The following is an 8,386-nucleotide window of genomic DNA, read 5'->3' on the forward strand; positions in this document are numbered from 1 at the left end:
ATTTCATTGGTCTTCATATTTTGGTTGTCCAGCACTTTCCTTGGCTTTGTGATGGAGAAGATGGGCTCTGCCTGGCAAGAGCATGAACCAATGCCAGGTAAGAGTCACAATGTCTTGTCACTGTGCAGAGAGTTGGGCTGGGACCATCTTTAAGTGATTTCAAAGCCAAACTAGAAGAAATTAAATGTTGATGTTGGAAGATGAGCACACATGACCTGCTGCTGTGGTCATGAAGCTTGGATGGTTTGGCAGGATAAAAAAAAAAAAAAAAAAAAAAAAAAAAAAAAAAAAAAAATAAAATCAGGAATTCACAAAGGGCATGAGCTCAACAAAACTGCTTTTGGCTGCTCTGTACCTTTCAGCTGCATCCTTACTCTTTCTCTCTTTTCACACCTTTCCCCATTACCAAGGAATCTTTGGAGTACAGAAGGATTGGCTCTTTGCTTTGATGTAAACAAAATGAAACTGAACAGCTTGCAGGTTATCAGTACCGACTTTTTTGATTTTTTCTTTATTTAAAACACACCCAGAATTCTGATCATGTCAGAGGTTAATCAGAATATGGAGGTATATTTACTCCACCACATAAAGATTAGCCACAAAGTGGTAAGGAAGAACCTACCCAGGTTCAAGATTTCTGCCTAACAAAAGCATAAATATCCAGGAAGCTTCTTGCACCTTCAGCAGCTGAGCTGTTCTATACAATCAATGGGATGCATTCATTTTTTTGTCTTTAACTCAGTGACAGAAAATCTGTCCAAACAAGTAATTATGTTTGGTGGGGGAGTTTATGGGGTTTTTTGGGTTTGTTTCTTTTTATGTGTACATGTTGTTGGTTTTATGGGGTATTTTTAAGGAAGAAAGCAGAACCAACAGGAGGTGTAAGTAATGGAGGTACTGGGTAGAGTCTGTTATACCCATAAAGCATAAATTAGTCTGGATTTAGCTTTAAATCTCCATTGGATTTGCTCATTCACTGCTGTCCATAAAAACCCATCACATTGTTTAGCACAATTAGGCTTGATTGTTTAAACAGTCTGGACTGAAACAGCATTAATTAGCTATGTCATGCTATTATTCATTGTCCATAAACTTGCTGTTACCATTCAGATCATGCTTGGATTTACTGGCAGAGCAGAACCTGGAAAAACACAGCAGACAGTAGACTTCATAAAGCTGTTCTATTTTTCGCTTATTCAGTTTTCTGAGGGAGGGCACACTGCAGTGTTAGGAAATGATCTTTAAACCTAAAATGGAGAGAGAGATGGAGATGGGACCTAGTTTTATCTCTTTTTGTTAACACGTAGCTTCATAACCAGGAAGCCTTTCTATCTTTCCTTTTTTAGTAGTCTGTATTAAAATTACAAAATTGACTTTCTGGGTGCAAAAAGTTGGTCTTTGCCTTTTCCAAAGATCCCAATACAGCAATTTACAGGCACAAGATTTACCTTCCTTCTCACAGATGTTTTACTTTGCCTTGCTTTTACATTCACTTTTCCTTTTTAGCACTTAAAATGAGCACATATACTCAGGCAACATGAAATATCCTAGATTAAGATTTAATCAGTTCATTTAAAGCAACACAAAGTCAAACACAGAGGAGCAAGTGTGCAATGCTGGAATTCAAGTCACTGTCATAAAAAACAAAGCTGAACAGAAATGCAAACATTTATGTTTATTTACACAAACGAGTGCCTGTTTATGTACAGTATGCTGGTTTTGGTTTTTTTTTTTTTTTCAATTTAAATAAAAGGTAATTTTCTAGTTGTAAACCCCAGGCATTATCAGATCCCTACTCTCATCTAATGGCAATATCTCTTTGTGCTTGGATGGAGCACCAGCTCGCTCCTTTGGTGTGAGCAATTACTGTCATAAGCCATAAATCTGCCTCAAGAAGTGACAGTTTAAGCTCAGGATTCTTAATGCTGGCTCTCTTAGAATAATGGTTGCTTAACATAACACTTGCAGCATTACCCATGTGGATCAAAAAGAGGGTTTTGAGTGAAAAAAAATTGTTCTGTCTTCCAGATGAGTCTTTGGCATTATGCTGCATATAAACTGCAGTTATTTCACTCAATACTGAAACTTCTACTGAGCTCGTATCAGGACTTCATTTAAAGACACCAAGAAGAGAGGAAAGAAGGAATGTTTCTAGTTTAAGGCAGTCTTCTCCTCTCTAAAAATGTTTTTATATATAAAAGACCAAACAACAATGGAGAGCACAAAATTCCTCCTTTAAGAAATGAACCTTCTGTATTTGCTGGGAAACCTTTCTTGTGTTGATACATTTAAAGAATACATTAATTTACACTGGAATCCTCTAGTATTTTAATGTGGGGGGAAAAAATTCAAAGGACCCCAGTAAAAAAGCAGGCATCATTGAGAAACTTCATTAGCCCTTATGCAGAGGGTACAGTGAGGGCAGATAGAGTGTTTACTGCTCTGTTTTCTTGTCAGGACTCTGGGACACAGAGATTTTTATTAACTATCATTACTGAATCCTGTGGAAATTTCCAGCTGGATGTCATAGTCCTCAAATTCCAGCCCCAGTTTGTTTTTTGACTTTCTGATAAGCTTGGCAAACCTTCACTGTCCTTCCCTAATCACAAAGGAGAAATATTGGCCTCTTGAGTAGCTAGTAGAATTAATGCCTGATGATTTCACGATTAATGTAATCTTTATGCAGCAATTTCCCCTGTTGTCCAATATCCACGATGAATCTCTTCACAGCAGCCATGAAATATTTTAGAGAAATTGTAACTTAGTGGAGAACATGAGATACACATCTAATCAGAACTTTCTGAATGTAAATCATATTCATGCAACGCAGGCAGATTTTATTGGTAGGAGAAGTCAATAACACTAACGAGAAAAAATTCATTCTGTTGAACTTGTAGTACTTTTAATGTGCCCAATTTTTGCTGGGTGCTCTTTGGCTGCCTTCTTAATTTAGATTTCCAGACACATCTAAACCACATCCTGGATGCAAACCCTACCACAGCTATATGTAATTTTAAATCAGAAAAATCCCTCACAACCATAAAGAGCTGCAAGGAGATCTTTCTTTCATTTCCTTTCAATACTATTGACATCCAAGTAAGTCTCAGCAAATGTGGTTTAGTCAATAATTCCTACTGGCATTACTGGTATGATTTAGATACCTACCAGACATAATAACTGTGTTAGGAAGGATGCTATTTGTCACACTGGGCTTTGCCTGCCTGCACAGCAGGAGATGAAAAGGCAGCTTGCCTGACTTTAGGATTTTTTTCTCCCATTTCTCTGATTTTTCTAAATCTAACTCTACTGAAGGCAGTGGAAACAATCTGCTCTTCACATAGTCTTCACTCATACAACCTTTCACAATTGTCTATTTTATTTCTGTATCTAAGACTTCTCTTCATTCAGGAACCCCAAAAATATTGGAAAATCCCTAGAATTTGAACTAATTTTTAAGGGAAACCCTCCAGCATCTCAAAAGCCTTCAAAACTTGTAATTAGTATCTGAATAGCATAAAGCCAACATCTCAGAAGATTTTTGAAAATCTGGATCAGGACAAGGCTCAAAAATTGTAAGCTTGTGTTAAGGCTGATAGCAAGAATGTGTTATTTCCTTCTCTCCACAGTCATCCCTGCTGGTTTGGTGTGGATTAGCTCTGCAGACTGGCATATAAATCCACAGCTTCACCTCACTGAGAGTTAGTTTTTTTTATATCACTAGGATAATTTAAAATTAGAATTCTGAACCCTGTGCTCAAAGTCCTTTCCCCTCTTTGTGCTTTAATATTCCAAATCAACCACAAAAAATTGACCACAAACTTGTGCTTTGGTGAACCATCACCTTGGTGCTGGAATGTAGGATGGGATGAGGTAAACAAGGGATGAGATAAACAAGGGATGAGCTGCCACATTTCTACAGCTGAATGTCAGTACGATGGAGAATTCCCTGCCTCAAGGTCTCAGCATTAGCTAAAAAAGAAATTTCCTTTAAAGTCACAGAGGAGTTAGAGCAGTATAAACAGTGGGGCTGCCAATTCATTGCTCTAGACTTCTGTCAGGAATCTGAGTGAGCTTGGTACTTGATTTTGACGTGCATGTTTATTTTACACCACAAGGTTTGCTTTTTCCAATCATACTTCTCCTCAGGGTTTATTTAGTTTTGCCAATACTAACAAAACTATTTGTGTGGTACCTGCTGAAATATTATTGAAGACATCTAGCAAGTCATTCTACACCCTCTTCTTAACGTATTTTTAACTCTACTGCATAAACAGTTAACTTATTCCTGGAGTAACTGCCTTCCAAATCCCAAGTCACTTAAGCACTCTCTGATTATGTATTTGCTGGATGTCACTTGTTAGATTCTGTTTTCTCAACATTATTAGAGTAAAATGCTCTGGCTATCAGAACACAGTAAGGGTGTTTCATGTACTGCAGTCATCCTACACTTGTCTGGGCCTTTCATCCTTCTGGCACTGCTTTTCCTTGTCAAAATGTTGGTTGAAGGCAGTCATTTGGTAAACACTTCATTTGGTAATTGCTTTTTGGGGGTGGCTGTTTGAGGGAATTGGTAATTGGCCACTAACTTTAAAACTGAGGGCTCCTGAGATGGACAAGCAGGGTGTTGTTTCAGTTTGATAAAGCAGAAAGACTCGCTCAGTGCACTATCTCTGCATGCTTTTCCTGCTTTAGGCTACTCTGAATTTCCCAGATCTGCAAAGTAATCTCATTTGGAGCTTAATGTTCCTAACAGTTCATACTCTCTCTGCTTTCTTTTCTTCTGGCTATCATTGATCAGCGCTGAAAATTCCTGTAGACCCTTGTGCGCTTCAGCATTTTTCTGCCACAACTGTTAATATGCATTGTGTTTTCCAGGGACATATTTCACATGGGATTGGTGAATCAATGTTTTCTGCCAGATTTCATGAGGGTTTGGCAAAGTGACAGTATTAATTGAAAAAACCTGCTGGTAGTTCAAGCCTGTTTATGTAAACAGGAGCACTTTTTGTTTCCAGCCATGTATCCCAGTCATTTCGTGGTGGGATTTTAGCTCCTGGCCACTTGAAAGCTCTCATTCTGAATGTCAGGCAAGTCTTTCTTCAGAAGAATTATTAGCCCAATTCCAGGTGAAAACATTACTCTGAAAGAGGCCAGTAGAAGTCAGTCCTTTTCATTTTTTTATTTGGGAGGAATCTTGCAAAAAGGAGAATAGGTAAGTTTTCCCTTGAGGTGAAATATTCCCAGAAAATGAAATAGGTGAGGAGATACATAATTTTTCATCACCAGTCTTATATAGGGATTTCCAAATCTTTGTATTTGCATTCCAGGATCATCTGTTTAGAGGACAAGTACAGGTGTATAAAATATTTCAGGCTTAAGTGATCTGAGAGCTGTATGATACAAAACTGTAGATGAAATTCACTTGAGGACAATGGAGCCTATCTTTAAACTGATAAACAGACTTCTGCTGTAAAGCTGTGCTGCTTTTTCTTCTTTTCTCCCTTTTTTTTTTTTTTTTTCTTCTATTGGATAAAATATTTAAATTCAGGTTTGAAAACATCAGAAGTCTGTTTATTGTAAGGAGCCCTTACACAAAAATATTTAATTTAGAGCCTGTTGTATCTACTTTGCTGCAAGGGTGAATTCTCATCTGTTAGGATCTGATGTATTTTCTGGGACAGATGTGCAGCTCCAATGGGTTTTTTTCTGTCCTCTGCAGTTCTAGGAAGAAGGAATCACATCTGGGATGAGCCCAAAAGATCCTTTTTTACCTGCTTTGCCTCTCATAATCCAGAGCCCTGATGCTTGGACTCTGCCCTCCAGCGGAGTTGACTTTCTTGCAGTGAGCTGCACCATTTAAATCCAAGCCACCTGGTCAGAATATTTTAATATTTAGCACTGAAAAGCTATTCCTAGTTCAGACCAGGCTCCTAATTTAAAGTAGCCCTGCTGGTTTTGATGGGACATGGAAAAACTGAAATTCTGCATCAATCCAGTCAGTCCAGATATCAACAAGGAGGTTCCAGCCAGAACTCAGGATAATTAGGCCATGTATTTATGTGGTGGTAGTTTGTTTTATTTGCTTTTCTCTTGCCAATACCTGAGCTTGAAGTCTTCAATTTATCCATGTAAGGACACATTTGCTGCAGTCATGCTGCTGACTGTGGTGTAGATATAGCCTGTGCCTCGTTTTGCATGGGAAATAGGCACGTTTTCCTGGCATAAATAGGATAAAAACTAATGACTGCATCTACTTTTCTTCATTATCTTCATCATTTTGCTGCTGCTCTTAGGCAACATGTCAGCATTTAGTCATAACCATCTCTGTAAAAAATGAGTGCTGACAAACATCACATTATACTGCAAGTACACATCAGATTTCTGAGTGGGTTTTTTTTTTTTATTTTTTCCATGCAGGATTTTTTTCTGTGGGTGACATTACTTACTGATCTCTATCCTTACTTTCTTCCAATTTTATTAATTGTCTCTTGCTTTAGAAGTAAATCAATCTCCACAGATTTGTTTTGAGTATAAATATTGGGGTGTCTGGTAAAGAAAGTTACTCTTTGTTAACTTGTGCTCAAAGGAAAGAAACACAGAGTTGGTATTTTGGCAATTTTGTTTGATGGAAATATATATGAATATGAGTTTTGCTAAGAAAAAAGGAAGATGACAAGACTTGTTTGTATGAAATCCCTATTTCTGGATAATTTTTCAAAAATTTGATCCTTTTTAATTAAGCTGCAGCTTGGCAATTGAGGGGGAAAAATGATTTGGACTAAATTGATTAAAAACATAGAAAGGGCTCTTATGGAATTTTCCCTGAATTTAAACCTCTTGATGTATTTGAGTCAAGTCATTATGTGCCACATTCACAATTTATACCAGCTGACTTTAAGGGTACTTCATTAGTGTAATGCCAGTGAGAATTTTCCACTTACTGAAAACCTAATGAATGCAGAAGATTTAACAACCTTTGAATCTCCATTAATCTAAAACATGAAGAATCAAAAATAACAATGAAATTTTCACTTATAATGCAATTTATCATGTTAGTGAGCACATAGGCTAGAATCATTACACCTTTTTTTGTTTTCTTGGAAACAGTTAATGAAGAAAATTTGTACGTAATGTATTCCTTGCACACCTACTGTTATTGCACACCTACTGGAATTCACCCTATAAACAACAGCAAATTTATCTAAAATAAAATCTAGTTCTCCAATACCTCAGTCTTTCAGATGAGTTTTGCATGAGCTTGAATAAAATTCTACTTTATGTCAGGATGTCTTTTTTATGCAATGCATGTAGGAAGTTGCTCTTCTCTAAAATGTGAATGGATTCAGAGTTTTTATCTTATTTCTGGCTCTAGTAATGAATTGTTTGTTAATGGCAGCAGTTGGAAGACTTCTTAAACTGAAATTCTTAAGCTGGAAATTTCATTTTAACGTTTCTAGATAAATGATCTGATTCTGGTCTCCTACATTTTATCCTTGAATGACTCTAATGCTGCTGCTTTGGTTTTTATACCATCCCAAGTCATGACTTGGCTCAGTGGGGAACTGAAGACCTGAAGTTTAAATAATTAGCACTAGTTGAGCATTATTTGAGGATCACTAATATTTTGATATTTTTAATCTTTATACCCAATTAATCAAATGCTGTTAAGAACCACCATGACTGCAGGAGTAGTACTAATACTGTTATGGGTCTGCATCCAGCTTTAAAGCCAAGTTGGAAATCAATTCCTGTCTGCAACTTTTTTAGCTGTCAGACTGAGTTAAGATGGTTGAATAAACCCACAAATGTCAGTAAGTAATGAAAGCTTACCATAATTTCTAAAAAAATCCTAATATTGCCAAAAAGGAAAGTCATGTTGTGGACACGGAAATCACAGAAATTCCCGTTCTCCTCTAAAAGCCTCTAAAGTTTCTGTGCAGCTCTCACACTACAGCTCCATGAATATGTAATTGAGTTTTTCATTAACATAAATCTTTATGTATTATGATGTCAAATGAGCGAAGGTTTCAGCACAAAAATTTTAAGCATTTTGGAAGGAGAGTGATATAAAAAGAGATGACAGAGACGGGAATCTCAGCCTCCAGTCTATGCTCCATTAATCTTAGGCTGTAATATAATATAAATATAGTGACAGGGAGAGCCAAATTTGGATTTCAGTTCCATGAAAGAATTTTGAGAGTGTTTTCTGTCATTAGCTAGGCTAAAATGTTGAAAATTTTGAGTTTTAACTATGTTTGTAGAATATTGCATTGGTTTCCAATTTGTAGCATTACTGATTATATATATACACATACATATATACGTGTATATATACATGCACACGCTTCTAGAAAGAAGTAGATTTTAGGGAGTGATTCAGCTGTCA

This window comes from Catharus ustulatus, chromosome 2 (genome assembly GCF_009819885.2).
Source record: "Catharus ustulatus isolate bCatUst1 chromosome 2, bCatUst1.pri.v2, whole genome shotgun sequence".
Classification (NCBI taxonomy): Eukaryota; Metazoa; Chordata; class Aves; order Passeriformes; family Turdidae; genus Catharus; species Catharus ustulatus.